Consider the following 18044-nt stretch of genomic DNA (forward strand, 5'->3'; position numbering starts at 1 on the left):
GGCAGTAAAAAAAATTGCCTAGTCGAATAGTATTAACTGATAACTAAAAGTCTTTCTTTCTACTTTTATCATCACCACCGCAGCTCAGAGGCCATCGTCTTCACCATATTGCATTCTAAAGTTGTTTGGTTGTTCATACGCCAGGATTATAAACAATATGTTCAAACTCGTGGGCTCACTACCTTTATGTGACCTTGGGCAAGTTACCTAACATCTTTGTGCCTCAATTCCTTATTCATAACAGAGAAACATGCCTACGTCATAGGGCTCTTAATTTTTTTAAGGAAGAGAACATAGATGTATTATCTTTGTTTTGAATTTGAATATAACTTTTTATTTTTTATTTTCATAGGTTTTTGAAAAACAGATGATATTTGATTATATGAGTGAGTTCTTTAGAGCTAATTTGTGACATTTGGGTGTATCTATTGCCTGAGCAGTATACACTGAACTCAATTTGTAGACTTTTAAGTATTAAATAAGTTAATACCTGTAACTGATGTAGATCAGTGCCCAGCACACAGAGCTAAATAATGTTGGCTATTTTTGTCGTTGCTATCATCATGAATTTTAGATAGTAGCTCTTGATTTTCTGTTCTGAAACAGAATCTACTTACCCCACATAAACTTTGTTAATATTGCTATCTTTGAGCAATGTATTTGTATCTTTATTTCAATACTACATATAAGTTCTTTTTTTCACTAATTGACTAAGTTTGACTCTCACTAAGTAAGATGAAGAAATTATTCCCTTGTTCTTTCCTCTCTCCTCCCTTCCATCCCATTAACAAAAAAATCGGTCTTTTATCCCATTCATATGGCAATGCTTGATAATTTAAGTCTTCTCTATATTTTGATGATGGGTTGATTCTACTATCAGTAGGTTATGTTTCTCTATTATGATTATGTGCATGCCATACACAAAAAGACTAAATATTGTGACTGGATATACAGAAGAGGAGATGTCTCTAAACTTCTGCTTCTAGAAGCTTTCAAACATCAAGTCAAATGAGTGCTCCTTTCTTTTGCTCTACCAAACTGCTTAAAATAATTATGTTTAGTTTGCTTTATATTTGAGCCATGGAAATTTTTTATTTCCTAAGATTTCCTCTAGCCATATGATACAGATTTGAGTCACCTTATAATACTGCATAATACCATGTTCCAAGTCCATTCAGGATACTCATTAAGATGCCCAAAAGCTTCCTGGGGGCCTTTGCAGGGAAGCCTAGATTCCCATCTCTCTCTCTCTTTTGTTTTCCTGAGGGCATCTCTACACTCCCAGGATCTTCCACATACAATACCTTATGGAAATCTGGCAACAATCCTACTGGAGAGGTGACATTAGTCTTGTTTGTGATTGAAAAATTGAGATTAGAGACAGGTAACTATCTGTTGACCCACATTGTAGAGGAGCCAGGATCCAGACCCAAGACTCCTGATTCCATTATCCTAAACTGCTCCCCTGGAACTATTTACCTGGCCGCCCTAATCTCACACCCCAAATTCCCTCAGGTTGGAATCGTCAATTCAGAGTTCTTGAATCTAGAACTGTGTTTGATAGTCATGACTATAAAAATTAGATTGTTAGGAAACTTTTCCATGTAGCACAACTAGGAATTTCCTTTGCTATGGCAACATGGGGATTGCTATTTTTGATAAAATCCATAGCAGTAAGAATGCATCATAATACCTTTTTCTACTTCCTTTCATACATTTTATATCCATAAATATCTGTGATTGCCTCCACACCCCTGTGAAGTGGACATGATTGATATTATCATTATTTTGGCATTGAGAAAACTGACACTCAGAGAGGTTAATGACCTGCCCAAAAGTCAAATAATTAGTTGTTGGCAGACTTGGGGATAACAGGCAGGTCCTCTGGCTTCCATGGGTTCCCTCTTTTGCTTCCCTTTCACCTAAGGTTTAATTCCACTGGGACCTGACAGGAAGAGGTTTTGAACTTGTGATGAGGCCCTGCCTACAGAATCATTGTGATTGCTCTATTCACTACATGGGTAGAGAGACACAAGCAGCACACAGTGTCATGAAAGGGCTCATGATAGCTGTTCTTGGGTCTGGAGCTTACTTCAGCTGTAATCAGGGTCCTAGTGGGAGAGAGACATTGACAGATCAAGTCAAGCACGTTGAAGGGCTATTTCGTCCACCTTGCTCCAGCAGCAGGGGCTGGGGATGAGTCAGCTTCTTTGGAAGGCCTTCGTGGTATGGTTCAAGCTCTACGGTTGTCACCTCTACGACAGCCACTCACTAGCTGAGTAACCCTCAAACATTTATTCTCCCTCAACTTGGGCTTCACGAAATGGTAGAGCTGGATTATATGACCACTAAATCTTTTGTTTCTAACAATCCATGATTTATATGCCTAAGTATATAGGCTCGTTAGCTACTAAATACTGAGTATGTAAAGCAATGCAGGCACAAATTCAAGTAATTTATATTTACTTAAATATAATATTATGGGATCTTAGCTACAAAATTAAATGACCCTTACACCTCAGTTTCTGATAAACCATCATCATTGGTTAGGGCAAGGCTCTTTTTCATTTCATTTTATTTTATGATTTTTGCTAGTCCTGCCCCATCCCTACTCCTTCCCCTGTTTCTCTTTAAGTGTGCACTCTAGTGTATTCAAAATATATATCCTTCCATGTTTCTTCTTTTCATATTTGTTTAATAATATATGTATGTTAAAATATAGTGCCTGTGGCATGTTTTAAAATTTGTGTGCATGATATTGTGACATAAATCCCATTTTTTTTTAGCTTACACTGTGTTTTCATTATTTTTTTAATGAATTTTCGTAAATTTAGTTTGTTTTTTTCTGATTTTGTTATGGTCTTCCTTGGTATGCTTATGACATATTTTATTTATTGATTCTACTAGAGACTGTGAGTGCTTCACATATATTATTTAATCCTGAAAACAGCCCTTTAAGCAGACATTAGGATCTTATTTTTACCAGTGAGGACTTTAAATCTCTGAGAGATTACTTTGTCTAAAATTACCTCCTGGTGAAAGTAGAAGCAGAAGAGTTAGTTGGTGGGAAATCCTCCGCTTTCAGCTAGAAATTTGTTTTGTTGTCTCCCTACATCTTTCTTATATCTTTATAATCTGTGGAACCAAAGAAATCTCCCTGCAGTTAATCAGATCTTTTTTTTTTTTACCTTCAAATCATGAGATAACTTGGTTATTTCAACACCTTTCTCAGCATCTAATTCTGAAACTGTTATAGTCCATCTTATGTCTAGCTCGTGGCTATTTCCGGATTAGAGACAATTGTTCAAGTCTCCTGACCAGAGATTAGGTGGCAGATTGTTGGGGTGCAGATGCAGTCACACTGAGTTTGTGGTACATGAATGTGAGGCCTGTTTTATGCATTAGCTCTAGTCCTTCCTGCAGCCCTCCAAGTTGAGTATAGCTATGGCTATTTTATGGATGAACAAAGTGGAATTCAGAGAGGTTAAGAGAGTTGTCCATCTTGTTATACACCTGGCAAGGAACAGAATAGATAGTTGAACCTAGGACATTCTAACTCCAAATTCTGTATTCTTTCCATCATATCGTGCTCTCCTCTTAGGGGAAGAGAAAGACCCCTTCTGCAGACCCAAGTCCCAAACTTTTAAAATCAAAGCGCCTCTCTAAAACCATTAGTCAAATACTCAACTTCTATGGGAGTAAATTATAAAGATTGATTTTGGGGTTCTTTGTGGACCATGTTTTTTCTTCTTTTTCTTTCTTTATAACTTGAGAGAGACTTAATTGGACCATATCCTTCTTGATATGCCCTTAGAAAATGGCTCAACCAATTGGAACCTCAATTTTTTCAATAATAAAATGACAACATAATAACAATTCTTGAAAACTTAGAATGATTTTTATCTATTATGATAGAGTTTGCATATTTTCCAGAAAGACAATTTTCAAAATATTTCCCAGAGGGAAAAATTTTAGGACCAGACTGGTGACACCCAGTTTTGTGTGATCTTGTTTAAGAAGGAGATTGGGGTAACATCAGCTTGGGTAAGACCCAGAGTAGAGAGACAGACAACTGACTCCCTGAATCCAGGACAGTTTACAACAGGAAAAGCAATGGTTTATGGCCAGTGATCCTTTTAAGAAAGATGAGGAATACTATGGATTCATATTATTACCTGCAATATATTTAAATTATGATATGTGACATAGAATATGTGACCTATGTGACCTCTGGATGGCATAGGGAAAGACTCCTCTGATTCAGGAGGAATCCTTTACAGAAGAGATGGTCCCTAATCCTCGTACTTTCTTTAACTTGGAACCTTCTCCAGACTCTTCTTCATTTTGCCTCCAAAGATCAAGTCCCTTGGGAGAGTGAAGGAGCTCAACCAAATTAACGTTTCTCACCTTACTGAAATCACTGTCTCAAAATATTGTTGTTAAATTAACATTTACCGAGCTCAGGTCAGGTAGATGCGAAGCACTTTAAAGGTTTTTGTTTCCTTTCAACCTGACAATAACATTATGAGAGAGAAACATTTATCTTTATTTTACAGATGAGGAAACGAAGGCTTAGAGACATTAAGTGTTTTGCTTGAGGTTTCACAGCTAGAAAGAAAATATGTTTAGATTCTAACCCTGGGTCTCTGACCCCGGAGTTGGAGTGTTGAACCAATATGCTGCGCTGCTTTTCCTAATCCTGGCAGCCATTTATTGAACATCTCTGTGCTGATCACGATATTATGCGTTGTACACACATTAGCTCATATAATTCATACAATGACCCGATGGAAAAGATATTGCTTTGTCCTGGAGGAGACTAAGACTCTGAATAGTTAAGTAACTTGTCCAACGTCATATGACTAGTTAATGAAAAGCCCAGAGTCTAATCCAGCTCTATCTTGTTCCAAAGCCAGAGTCCTAGCACATATGATTAATTCTACTCCAGCATAGTTACAAAAAGTGTAGTCGTTTACAGGAAAACCTCTTGTCTAAGCTCTGCAGTCTGATACCACACCTCCCACATGAAACTATTTATATTTTCTAAAATTTACCTAGTGACACAAAAGCACGAAGAGATTAAAGCTGTAGGTTTCCCACCCCCCAAAACTGATCCATTCTTACTTGCATATTTCACATAAGAGCTGAAATCCGAGTCTGGTAATGGTCCTATCAGATGACAAGTTCTGATGACAAAGGCAAGATTCTCTGCCCAGTTTCACTTTCTCTAGTTTGCATGGACCTTACTTCAGAGCCAAGGTAATAATTAAGCCTTAACTACCTGGTGGAATAATTCAGTTGGTTTCATCTTGGGCTTGCAGTCAAATGAGATTGTTTAAGCATTTTGTAGAATGCAGCTAAGATTGCTCAAATAGATGTTTGTACCTGACCGACTTTAGGTTTTCTTCTTACTAAGCAAACCAGGGGGATATTTAAATTGCCTTTGGGGATAGTTTTATGGGAAGGATGCAGTGATCTCAGTGGTTTTCCTTGAATCATGAATCAGCACCTGGGACAGCCCGTGAGAAAAGCCAGCACAATCAGGGAGAACATACTTCAGCAGCAGCTCATTATCTCAGCTTCTGTACACTTCTGAGAGGATAAAAACAAATCTTATGGGAGCTCATGACAACTCTTAAGTCTTGTTAGTCTCAAAGCTCAACTGCAGACTCTGCTGGAAATGAACTTGGTTTTTCTTTGCCACTTGCTCCCCATTCCCAAAGTTACTCAGTGGTAATGTCAGGACTGGAACTCAGATCTTAGGACTCCTGGTGAAGTTTTCTTTACAATGCACTCACCTTTAGTCCTGATGTCAAGTCCCATATCAGGGGCTGAAACCTGGCTGGATTGTCTGCTAATTTCAAGGAAGAGTGATTATTGGCTCAGGAGGGTATGAGTCTGTGGTGGTCTAAACATATTTCTTTCATGTCTACACTGAGGAGCTTGTCAGCTCACCTTCCTTAAAGATCTACTTTCTCCAACCATGCCAGCTCTTGTCTCTTCTTTGGTCTCTGAAACCTACAATCTCTTTGTTAGAACCACATAATTTGCAACTGAATTTCACTTGTCTTACATTGTCCATAGTTATTCTTTAGTAAATAGTCCCATCTCCTCTGTTGGACTGGGGGTTCCTGGAGAACCCATCTTTCTTCCCACTAAAAACTTGAGTCCTGATTCAGTAGAACCACTCTGTACCTATAAACTTTCATCTGCTCATTATTGCAGGATCAGAGCTCTTCCAGCAGAAGAAATCTCAAAGAGGCCATGTGCTCCATTTGCTTCTAAGTAACATGGCTGGGATAAAACTCTTTGAAAATCAGCAAGCATTCAGCCTAACTAGGGTGGCTTTTGTAATTGCAGATGCAGATGATGCAAGAATATATTACAAAGAATGGTGGAAAACACAGATCGGGACTCCTGGCAGTTAGCACTGGAAATGCTAACTTCCAATGCATTTTTGGATAATATTTATTACCATTTCTTATAATTAAATATCTATTGAATAACTGCGTGGTAAGAGTATATGTAGTGTATTCAAATGCTTCTTGGAGTGGTATAGAAGGTAGAATGGTAATTGGGACAGGGTGGAGGAATATGCCAGTAATAAGACTATTCCATTCAACATACCTTGGGGAACTTGTAGAATGAGGTAACTATATAGTAGATATTACTTTCCCTACTTTTGACACATTGGGGGATCTAGAGTGCTTTAATGTGTAACATGATCATTACTATTGTTTTCACAATAGTGTTCTTATTGTTATTGTTAAGCATCACGCCAGAGTCTCGCTCTGTTGCCCAGGCTGGAGTGCAATAGTGCAATCTCGGCTCACTGCAACCTCCGCCTCCCAGGTTCAGGCAATTTGTTCACCTCTGCCTCCCTAGTAGCTGGGACTACAGACACATGCCATCACCCCATTTCTGTAGAGATGGGGTTTCACCAAGTTGGTTAGGCTGGTCTTGAACTCCTGACCTCAAGTGATTCGCCCACCTCTGCCTCCCAAAGTGCTGGGATTATAGGCATGAACCACCATGCCCGTCCTCATGCCAGAATTTCTGTTTGGACTTTTGGGAAGAGATGCATCTTAGGTTAGCTTCCTTAAAAAAAGACCGGAGACAGAATTTTGGGCAAGTGCTTTGCTGAGGGAGTGCTTGAAAGAGAACCTGTTAAGGGAGTGAATAAAACAGGAAATAGCTAAGCAAAAATGTAGTTTCAGCTGGAGTCTAGCTTTGGCCTAATTCTTAGGGGGTCTCTGAAATGTGAATTAGGTCACGGGCCTAGTTCTGCCTCCAGACAAGGGATTTGGCTTTTTGCAGCCCACACCAACCATCCATTGACTGTGGGCTGCCTCCAAGTGGTGTGACTTCCCAAGCATTCTGGGAAAAGTGGATCCCTTAGCTAACGGCGATTCTCCAGAGGAGAGCTGTGAGCGGTTAGCAGCCAATACTCATAGCAGCTGCAGGTGGGTGTACTGATCTGTTAACTGGGATACTTAAAGATGCTCTTTTTTCTCTGATGGACTTGTGAGTATTTATATCTGAGGTTTCTGATGCCACTAAATGAGTGAAAATAGCCCAGAGAGAATTTAAGAGAGGGAGAAAGGAAGACTGAGGTCTGATACTGTTTGAACTTCTGCAAAGCCCCAAAGTCCAAGACTGGAGCCTGAGGATATTTGAATTTCTGAAGCAAGTCTTGCCTGGAGCCATCGGATAAAGTGTTTTTGGTTACATAGACGGATTTTGTTTTTTAATTTTCAAGTCAATTTTATTTGGCTTTCTACCATCTAAATTGAAAAACATTTTTGACACCAATGCTGAAGTATTCATGGATTTATATGTTTATTAGACACTGGACTATCTGGAAGAATGTACACCAAACTGCCAAAATGAGTATCATTAGATATTCTGAAAAGGGTGTCATTTTCCTAATCTTTTTGTGAGGCTTTGCTAGAAAGATATATCATTAGAAAGACAATGTTTCGATATTTATAGTAGAATGGTAGGGGTAAATGGGGTGAAAACAGCCAAGAAAAACTAAAAAAATAAGAATAGTTGGGAGAGAGCAATTAACCTGCCTGATATAAAAGCTTACTATGAAGCTTTAATAATTCAAACAGTGTTTTTCAGATGCGAGAATTGGTAGATATATCAATAGGACAAATTACAAAGCTCAGAAACAAATCCAAGTATCCAAGAGAAGCTGGTATATAATAAAGGTGGCATTTTGCATTAGTGGAGAAAGACACATTTATTAAATCAATGATATTGAAGTGACTGGTTACCGATTTGAGAAGTTTGAACTGTCTCTCACAGCTTATATCAAAACAAATGTCAGATCTATCACATGTTGTAAAGCAAATGTAAGTGAATCTTTGTCACTTTGTTGTTGCTCAGAATGGGAGATGTACCTAACCTTAAAAAAAATTTGTGGAAGTGCCCGTCAACAGATGAATGAATAAAGAAAATGTGGAAATGTGCTTTTCAAACCTAAAAATACAGAAAGATACCATAAAGGTATATGTATGTGTCTACATAAAATGTTAAAAATTCCACATGTCAAAACATCACATAAAAATAAAAAAGGCAAATATAATACTAAATTTTATGTGTCTATAAAAAATGTTAAAAGTTTTGTGTGTCAAAACATCATGTAAAAATGAGAAGGCAAATAAAATACTAAAAAGATATTTATGACATACATGGAAGGCATGTCCTGTTAGATTGACTTCATAGCATCTTAAATTCATTCATTCCTTTTTATTTTCCACTATTCAGGTTTTTCAGCCAGATTATCCTTGGTTATGCTGCACTGTTAAATAATATAAAAACCTCAGGGCTTAAAAACAGCACAGATTTATTTCTTGCTCCAGGTACATATGCTTCACAGTTTTGCTTATCAGTATCTCAGGAACCCAGATGGATCTACCATCCCCATGGCCCATCCGCCATCTCAACGGGGGTGGTTGCCACACTGCCTGATTGAACCAACCACAAAGGTCCAGGCATTGCAATTCTAGTGTGTGTGTGTGTGTGTGTGTGTGTGTGTGTGTGTGTGTGTGTAGAGGTAGAACATTAGCACTACCTCTTTTGGTGTCCCTCATTTGTGGACACTCCCACAATAGCCTCCTAAATGTCTTTTACTCTTACTTCTCTATTATCCATTTTTTCTCATAGAATCAAGAGAAATTGTTAAAACCTGTACCGGGTGCTGTAAGTTCCCTATTAAAAACCTTCCACAGGCTTCCCATTGCACTTAGACTCAGTCCTGATATTTTTACTGTGGCCTATGTGATCTGCCCTCAGCCTCCCTCTAGTCTTGATCTCCTACTGGTCTTCTCTCTCTTGAGATCCCAGCATATTCTGGCCACAGAGCCTTTGCGTTTACTGTTCCTGCTGCCTGAAATGCTCTTCACACAAGAAGATGCCCTTTTCATGCAGATCTCAGTGTAAATATCCCATCAGCAAGACCTTTTCTGACCTAGGAGTTCCCTTTCACCATCACTACTCCAAATAGTTTCTGCCACAGCGCCTTTCTCTATTTCTTAATAACGTGAATCTCTCTGTTGCTGCCTATTAGAATATACACTACCCAAGGGCAGGGACTTTTTTCCCATTTTCTCAAATTATTTTTTTGCTGGTACACATAAATGCAGGTTAGTTTATTTTATTTTATTTTGCTTAAAGTTCTGGGATACATATGCAAAATGTGCAAGTTTCTTACATAGGTATACAGGTGCCATGGTGCTCTACTGCACCTATCAACCCATCATCAAGGTTTTAAGCCTTGCATGCATTAGGTATTTGTTCTAATGCTCTCCCTCAAGGGCAGGGATTTTGTCTTCCTTGTTCACTGCTGTATCTGTAGTGCATAGACCAGCTCTTGGTTTACACTAGGCATTCAATAAATATTTGTCAAACAATGAGAGGAGAGAGCCTTCATGTTTCTATAATTCAATCAGAAAAGTTAAACACTTCAATAGAAAAATGTCCAAAATATATGAGCACTGAATTTACAAACAAATAGAAATGGCTAAATATATGAGAAAAATTTAACATCATAGGCAATAAAAATTACAAAAAAATTTATGTAGTCATGAGATACTTTTTGCCTATATAATCACCAAATATTTGAAAGAAAATTATATTTATTATTAACAGGAGTGCAGGCAAACAGTGCCCCTCCCACCCTGAAGTGCTGGGGGGCATCTTGAAGTCAGTTGGCTAATTCACATGCAAGTCCTTAAAAGTGCCCTTTTCCCAGCTGGGTGTGGTGGCTCCCTCCTGTAATCCCAGCACTTTGGGAGGTCAAGGTGGACAGATTCCTTGAGGCCAGGAGTTTGAGACCAGCCAAAAACAAAAACAAAAACAAAATAAAGCAAAAAAAAAGAAAGAAAAGAAAGATTAGCCAGGTGTGTTGGCACATGCCTGCTATGTTGGGAGGCTGAGCAGGAGAATCGCTTGAATCCAGGAGGTTCCAGTGAACCCGTATTATGCCACTGCACTCCAGCCCTGGTGACAGAGTAAGACTCTCTCCAAAAAAAAAAGCCCTTTTCCCCGTAGTTCTGCTTCTAGGAAATTACTTCTAGGATAAAATCATTAATGTCTATAATCATTAATGTCTGTAATAGGATATAATTATTAATGTCTATAAAGGATGTAATTATTAGGTCTATAAAGATCTATAATCACGGTACTGTTACTCATAATAAAAAAAGGAAAATACCAAAGTGACCCAAATTACTTAGATGCAATAGGATATTTTGGATGTGAGAAGCCTGGAGTTCAAATGCTGTAAACATGTGTACACATGTGCTTTTGGCTCTTAAATGCTGCAGGGCTAGAGCACAAAAGGACCCCCAATCTACACAGGAAGCTGGAGAATTTCCGCTGTGGTAAGGGATCAAACTTAGACCTTCACAGAGGTTCAGAGATGCAAATTATTCTCAGCTGGCCTGGGCAGGAAGCTGGCCTGTATGGAAATCACCATAAAGGACTGGAGGGTCTTCCTGGTGTACAGGACCTTGTCATCAGTGGGGGCTGTTGGTGTTAGACATAGCAAAATAGCAGGATTAGGAATCTACATTTTTGGGGCTAAAAATTTCCTTCACCACATTTAAGGATAAGAAATATATATATCTTTATTCGTAAGTTTTCTAAATTACATGTGTCAAAATTGCCTGTCAAGATTAGAAGGATATATATCACAATGTTTCATATAACATTTATAACACCCTATAATGATGTTTTATATAATTTCATATATATATAATTTTTTTGTGGAGGTCTCTCCTTTACCTAAGAGATTTGAGCATTTCCACATTCTAAAATCTCTTGCTTTCAGGTTATGATGACTACCCTTGAGTTTGTTCAATAGCATGTGGTACATTAGAAGAAGGCTTTCTCACCAACGTTGTGGCAAGATTGGGAGATAGTTTTTTCTTTTCCTGTGGTCACCTGGACTTTTAGGGTGTGGAGTCTCAGGATATGGTGTTCAATGCCCCCAACATTCATGAGCCCTCCAATGAGAGATCTCGATACTTTTCATGGCATTGGGGTGGGTTATAGGCCTCTCCCACTTGAGAAACTTTACAACAGTCATTTTTCTTCTTATTAACTCACCTCAAGGGAACAGTATAAAAATACAATATGAACTTTGATTTCAATCTTTAAAAAAACCTGTAAATGCCTGGGGAAGAAAATTCTGGAAGGATATTAATAGTTATTAATATTAAAACTATTAATATTTTTAGTTAAATATTAAACTAATAACTATTTAATATTAATAGTTTTAAAAGTAATGGCAAAACCACAATTACTTTTGCACCAACCTAATACTAGGATGTTCTGAGTGTTTTCTATGTATCATCTTCTTCAACTTTCATGATCATCCCAGGAGGTGGGCATAGAAAAGTGACATAACTCTCTTAAATCGCAAGATAGAGCAATCTACCTGCAGAGCTTATGTTCTAAATAACCCTGTTCTAGTGTATTTCCTCCAGCTGTTAACAGTGCTTGTTGGAATGGTTCAATGGTTTAAATTTCTTCTTTTAGACTGTGGCATTGTACAAATTTTCTATATGAAATAATTTGTGTTTACAATCAGCTAAATGACACCAGGAAGCACAGGATAGTGGTTAAGAGTAAGGGGTCTGGAGCCAGCCTCCCCTAGTTCCAGTCTCAGCTCTTATTACCTGGGTGACCATGAGTGGTTACTTCACCTCTCTGAGTCTCAGATTCCTCACTTGTAGCAAAGAATAAAAATAGTATCTACCCCATAGGATTGTTGTAAAGACTCAATGAGTTAAACAGAGATAGGACAAATACGATGTACCAGACATTGCTGAGTACTTTATCTATAGCGAATTAAATATTAGTTGAGTAAATGAGTCAGTAGGCTGCTTCACACAGTCACATTTCACCCAGGTTCTGTAAATGAGATTGGTCAGAAAGGGTCGCCTTGGGTTGATGACAGCTCCTCAGAGAGCAGAACACAAGAGGTATCTCCTTCATCCCCAAGGTGAGGTCGGATTACGGTGCTGGCTGCCAGACAAGATGAAGGCTGAGTGAGGAGGAATTGAGAAAGCAAACTTTGCAGAGGCCCTTTTATGAAGATTTCTTTCCGCTGGGCATTAAGAAGCCTAATTAGAAGCTTAGGGCCTAATTATAAATCCCAGAAACCCCAATCAGTAGTAAATCCCTTTGCCCCAGTCTTCTAATTGCCTTCCTGGAGTGAAGGATCCAGCTTAGGATAGGGCAGAGTTCCAGTTTCTATTAATCTAGCTCCCCTGGATGCCAGGCCTGTGAGCTACAGGGGCTGAAGATGTCTATTTCTTTGGCCCTCCAAAGCCCCACTTAGATACCAAATTCTAGCTGCGCTTGGCCCAGCCTTCCAGATTGCAGAAGGGCATTTTGGTCCTGCTGAAGGTAAGCATGGCCGTAGTAGATCAGAAAGAAAATTAACTACAGTCCAGATTGGAAATGTATTTGATAACCTGAACTTCAGTTTCCTCTAATATGAAATGGGGTTTTATCTTTTTCTTTTTTTTTAAATTAATTTTTTAACTTTAGGTGCATACTATATCTGGCATTTCTCTCCATGTTATTCCTCCCCACCGTCCCCATCCCCCACCCCCCACCCCACCTTCTGTCTCTCTCCTACCCCCAACTGCCCCCAGTGTGTGATGCTCCTCTCCCTGAGTCCACATGTTCTAATTGTTCAACACCGACCTATGAGTGAGAATGTGCAGTGTTTGGCTTTCTGTTCTTGTGTCAGTTTGCTGAGAATGATGGTTTCCAGATTCATCCAAGTCCCTACAAAGGACATGAACTTATCATTTTTTATGGTTGCATAGTGTATATGTACCACATTTTCTTTGTCCAGTCTATCATTGGTGGGCATTTAGGTTGGTTCCAGGTCTTTGCTATTGTGCACAGGGCTGCAATGAACATACGTGTGCATGTGTCTTAATAGTAGAACAATTCATAGTTCTTTGGGTACAGGGTCAAAGCTACATGTGATCCTCTGGAAGCACAATGAGCTGGGACTTAACACTTTTGCTTCTCTCTTGCGGTAATGCCAGGCACTTAGCATCTTTGTGTCTCAGTTTCCTCATCTATAACATGGAACTGATAACGCCTCTCATACCTGCTCCAGGTGATTGTTTTCAGAATCAGAAGAGAATAAATAGGTGAGATCACATGGAAAAGTGGGCAGGCTATTTACATGTAAGCAGGTACACTGAGAAAGTGGAAAGGGCAAGCAGCAACTCTTGTCGAATTTCTAAGAAACTTGTGAAACGCTGGCAGGTGTTGGGAATGATTCATCATGATGCCATTGGCATTATAGAGAGAGCTGGAAGAAACAGGTAGGCTCTAAAACAGAACAATCTGTTTGTGGATGAGTGATTACCCCATCTTTGGAATTGTTCAGTTCCCATAGGTGTACTTGGTCAGAAAGGGTCACTGCTACCTCCAAGATCAGCCGTCAGCGACGCCGGTGAGAGTATTTCTGCTCTGGGTGGAAGTGAAGCCTCAGATTCCTGCAGTTCGGAGTCTATGAAGATACTTTCTGTGAGTGCTTGACTGAGCTTAATTGAGATCTCTCATTTAGAAACTGGTCAGCTGGGTGCTAACTTTGGGAGAAGATCTAAGGAGGTTGGGGGTAAAAGGGCCCCAGCCAGAGCTAAGGAGGCCTGATGTCTATGTTCAGGCTTTGTAAGGCTTGTTCTACCTAGGAATTCCCATCATTAAGGCTCTTCTACCTAACTCGCCTTGTAATAAGAGAATTTCATCTCTTTCATCTCAGAGACCCAGCAGTCTCTGAGAGGCAGAGAGCACAAATAGCTCTGGGCATAAGAACAGCTGTGCTAATACTGTCAGGAGGAGCATCCCAGGTGGTAGAGAGAGCACCTCACTAGGCTGCAGGAGACCTGGGCTCTAGTCATCCCCAACTTTTCCCATTGGCTCTTTGTAGGTGGACAAGCCCTCCTCATCTCAGGGACTCTCTCTAGGATGGGGCTGATGCTACTTTGTCTTCCTGAAGGCAAAGTGTGAAACCAGGAACTGTAGAGACTCTAAGTTCCAAGATTCTACTGCACTGTCAGTCTGGAGAGCAGATGGGTCAGAGTAAGAAGGCACTGGGGAAGGATAAATTGAAGAGATTTAGGGTCAGCATTTGAGCAGACTTTATATCCTTCTAGATGTTTATTGCAGGATTGCAAAATGAGGAAGAGCCTCAGGATTCCAACTTTCAGTGTCTTTCCCCGTCTTTGGGCAGGGTGTCCGTATTCCTACAGCACCTTGGTAAGGGATTTTGTGGTATGGTGGAAGGGGTCTAGGTCCCAATTCTGGCTGCTTTTCTTCCTAGCCATATGACCCTTGGACATGTCAATTATTGACCTTTCTGATTCCAACTGTCTTCATCTGAAAATGGGTTGTGTGGAGATTAAATGAAATAATGGGCGTATAATGTTCTAAAGTGAGGGATTACGAAAGTAATTTGGAATTTTTGAGAGAGGGAAGTCACATCTTCCCTATGTGTAACAGAACCAACGTTTGTTGAACACACAATACGTTACCTCATTTCATCCTCACAACGCTCCTGTGAGTTAAGTGATATCATACCCATCTTATAGATGAAAGAACCGGAATCCAGGGAGTTTAAGCAACTGACTGGGATTTGACAAGTTGACCCTGCTGTGATAGAGCTTCAAAGCATTCGGGCTCCTTGACACCATGCTGGTTCCACCTTTCCGCTATTTTCAATGTAAATGTGTTGCCAGAAAATATTTTTCTATGTCTTTGTGAGTTTTTATTCAACTAGAAAATGGCCAACTAAAGTTTTCTGCAAACAAGATTTTGAGGGAAACAGAGTGCTCTTGAATAGAGACTCTATTTTCATCTCTCACTTGAACCGCTTTTCTACCTGAATACAGACAGCATGTGGGTGGAAGGAGCTGCTCTAGTTTTTCACCATTTAAACATTCAGAGTCCACTCAAGTCCACCCTGACACATTGAATAGCAGCCAAGGCATCTTGTACCTCATTCCTTTTCCTTCTTTCCTCTTTAAGTTAGCACAGGCAGATGATACCAGTTTGATTTTAGTGGCAGAGAGAGAATCACTGTCATCCCTGCCTGTTTTGTTCTATATATTTGTCACTACATCTCAGTGTCCAGAATCGTGCCTGGCACAGAGCAAATAGGCAGAGACTTTATACATTTATAAAGGTTGCATAATCCCAGCCAAGTGCTTTGGCTTCATAACTTTGGGTGCATGACACAACCTTTATGCCACCCCATTTTTAAATAACTTTAAACCTGACCTGGCGGTTCTAAGTGGATTAGTTTTGCTGAGTTACATAAATACTCTTCCGATCCATGTCTGTATAGTTCCCATGGTGTGTACTGTCTTCAAGCTGATCTCTGGGCACTTACAGAAATCCTTTGCATGTGAATACTTTCACTTTCCGAATCATCTTCCCATGCACTTTCTTGTTCGATCCATAGTAGCCTTTTGGTTCTTATCCCAGTGCTTTCGCTGACCGAAGGACGACAGATGGAGCCTATTAAAGCCTGCTAGACTTTCTCTTTCCTGAAATCCCCATTAGTTTTCTGAGATGTAGTGGAGATTTTGGGGAGCATTAATAATTTCAAAGAGCAGACGCTCTTGAGGTCTTTCTCCTTTAGCTTTTGGATAACCAAACAAATCCTGGGTGTGTTTACTATTGGCTGATATAAAAATGAGGCTGTGGGCTTTGGATAGACATAAGTAATGTGGGGGAGAGATAACCCGGAGTTACAGACATCCACCAGGAGAGGTCTGCCTGGAAGTGAAATGTTTCTATGCCTGAACAACAATTAGATAACAGATTGCTGAGAATGTTAAATGCTAATATTGCTCAATACTGTGGAGCACCGTGGTTTCATGATGGCGTTAAGGATGCACTTTCTTCCTGTGTATCTTTCAAATCCCGCAGTTTCAAATATTTCAAAACTGTTGCTTCAGAGTTCCATTCGCTTTCCCAGCAACTCAGCTGATCTAAATCACCCGGGATCAAATCTTTTCCTCTGAGGTGAAATGAATTCATGGTTCCTCTCCCTGCCTGGAAATCTTAAGGAGATACTGTTTGTTTTCCCTAATCTTAATCACTAACAAATTGATTGGAGGTTCTATCTAGAATGAGAAATCATTCCTGACCAGTTTAGGAATTTAGGCAATGTATCACATGGCAAGGTGGAACTGGTTTTGGAGAGAACAAAACTTTTTAGGTCCTCTGAAGATAAGCAACCATTGGGCAACCTTGGTCCTTAAAATATTCCTCTGCCCATTGCAAAATGGACAGAGTTGAAGCTCAGAAGGATCTCATTAAAGTGGACTGTGAGTTAGAAGACCCTCTTCCAATCCCCCTCCAGGCTGTTCACTGTCTCAAAAAGAAAGCCTAGGTCATGATTTTGGAATTTGGATTTACAAAGACTTCAGGAGCTGACTGCAGTAGCACAGACCTGGAGACCTCCCTAAGTGTTTCCATTTTCTCCCCTGAGCATCTGCCTTTTCTGCCATCCATAGATGAGTTTGATTTAGATTGAACCACTGTCTTTCCAGAACCCATTTGGCAAAGTCCTCTGGCGGCACTGTTATTGGTCTGATGCAGAGAGGGCTGATTATTCTGACATCTGGCAAATGGGCGATTTTATTTTGTATTTATTTATTCATCAATACCTCTTTCCAAAAGAGATTTAAAGTGGCTTATAAAAGTGCTTAACATGTAGGAAGACAAAATAAATTAAAAATGAGGACTGAGATTTGGGCAAAGGGGAAGTACAGGTGGGCAGACAGTAATGAGAAGCTGGAAGCAAGGTTGGTTCACGTGGCTTCTGTCCTGCAGCCTAAATCTGTGCTGGAGATGATGGCCCTCAGGGGATGCAGGCTCCTTGTTACAGTTTGATTCTGATGAGACCCTTGAGCATCTCTCCTACCCACTCATCCCTACAGATAAGACACAAAGAATAAAAATGACGCTACAAAAGGAGAACATGGCAGTGTTTCCAACTCAGAATTGTGGTCATTTGCCAAAGTCTTTATTAACATATATTACTTTCCTCCTTGCCCAAGTGTAAGAGGAAAATATACGTAAAGCCACTAGAAAAGTCCTGGGCATGGAAAAGTGCTCACTGCAGGGCATTATTAATAACTCATCATTACTGTAATCATGAGTCATGAGACAGTGGCTGGGTACATGACCCTGGAGGCTGACATACATACATACATAGTTCAAATCCCTGCAGAGGAATTACCTAAACCAAGTTTCTTAATCTCTGCAAGCCCCCATTTCACAGTCTATAAATAGGGATAGTAAAAATATGTCCTGTGTTGGGGTATTGTGAGAAGTATATGAGGCAGTTTATATAAAATACCTAGAATAGTATTTAGCACATAGTGAATGTCAGTCATTAATACTCATAGATATTCTTTTCCTCTGTCATTAGACATTTAAGGGAGGAGAGAGGCAATAGTAAAGGATGCATCATTTGAGGTCTTTCAGTG

The sequence above is a fragment of the Callithrix jacchus genome, chromosome 10 (assembly GCF_049354715.1).
Source record: "Callithrix jacchus isolate 240 chromosome 10, calJac240_pri, whole genome shotgun sequence".
In the NCBI taxonomy this organism is placed as follows: domain Eukaryota; kingdom Metazoa; phylum Chordata; class Mammalia; order Primates; family Cebidae; genus Callithrix; species Callithrix jacchus.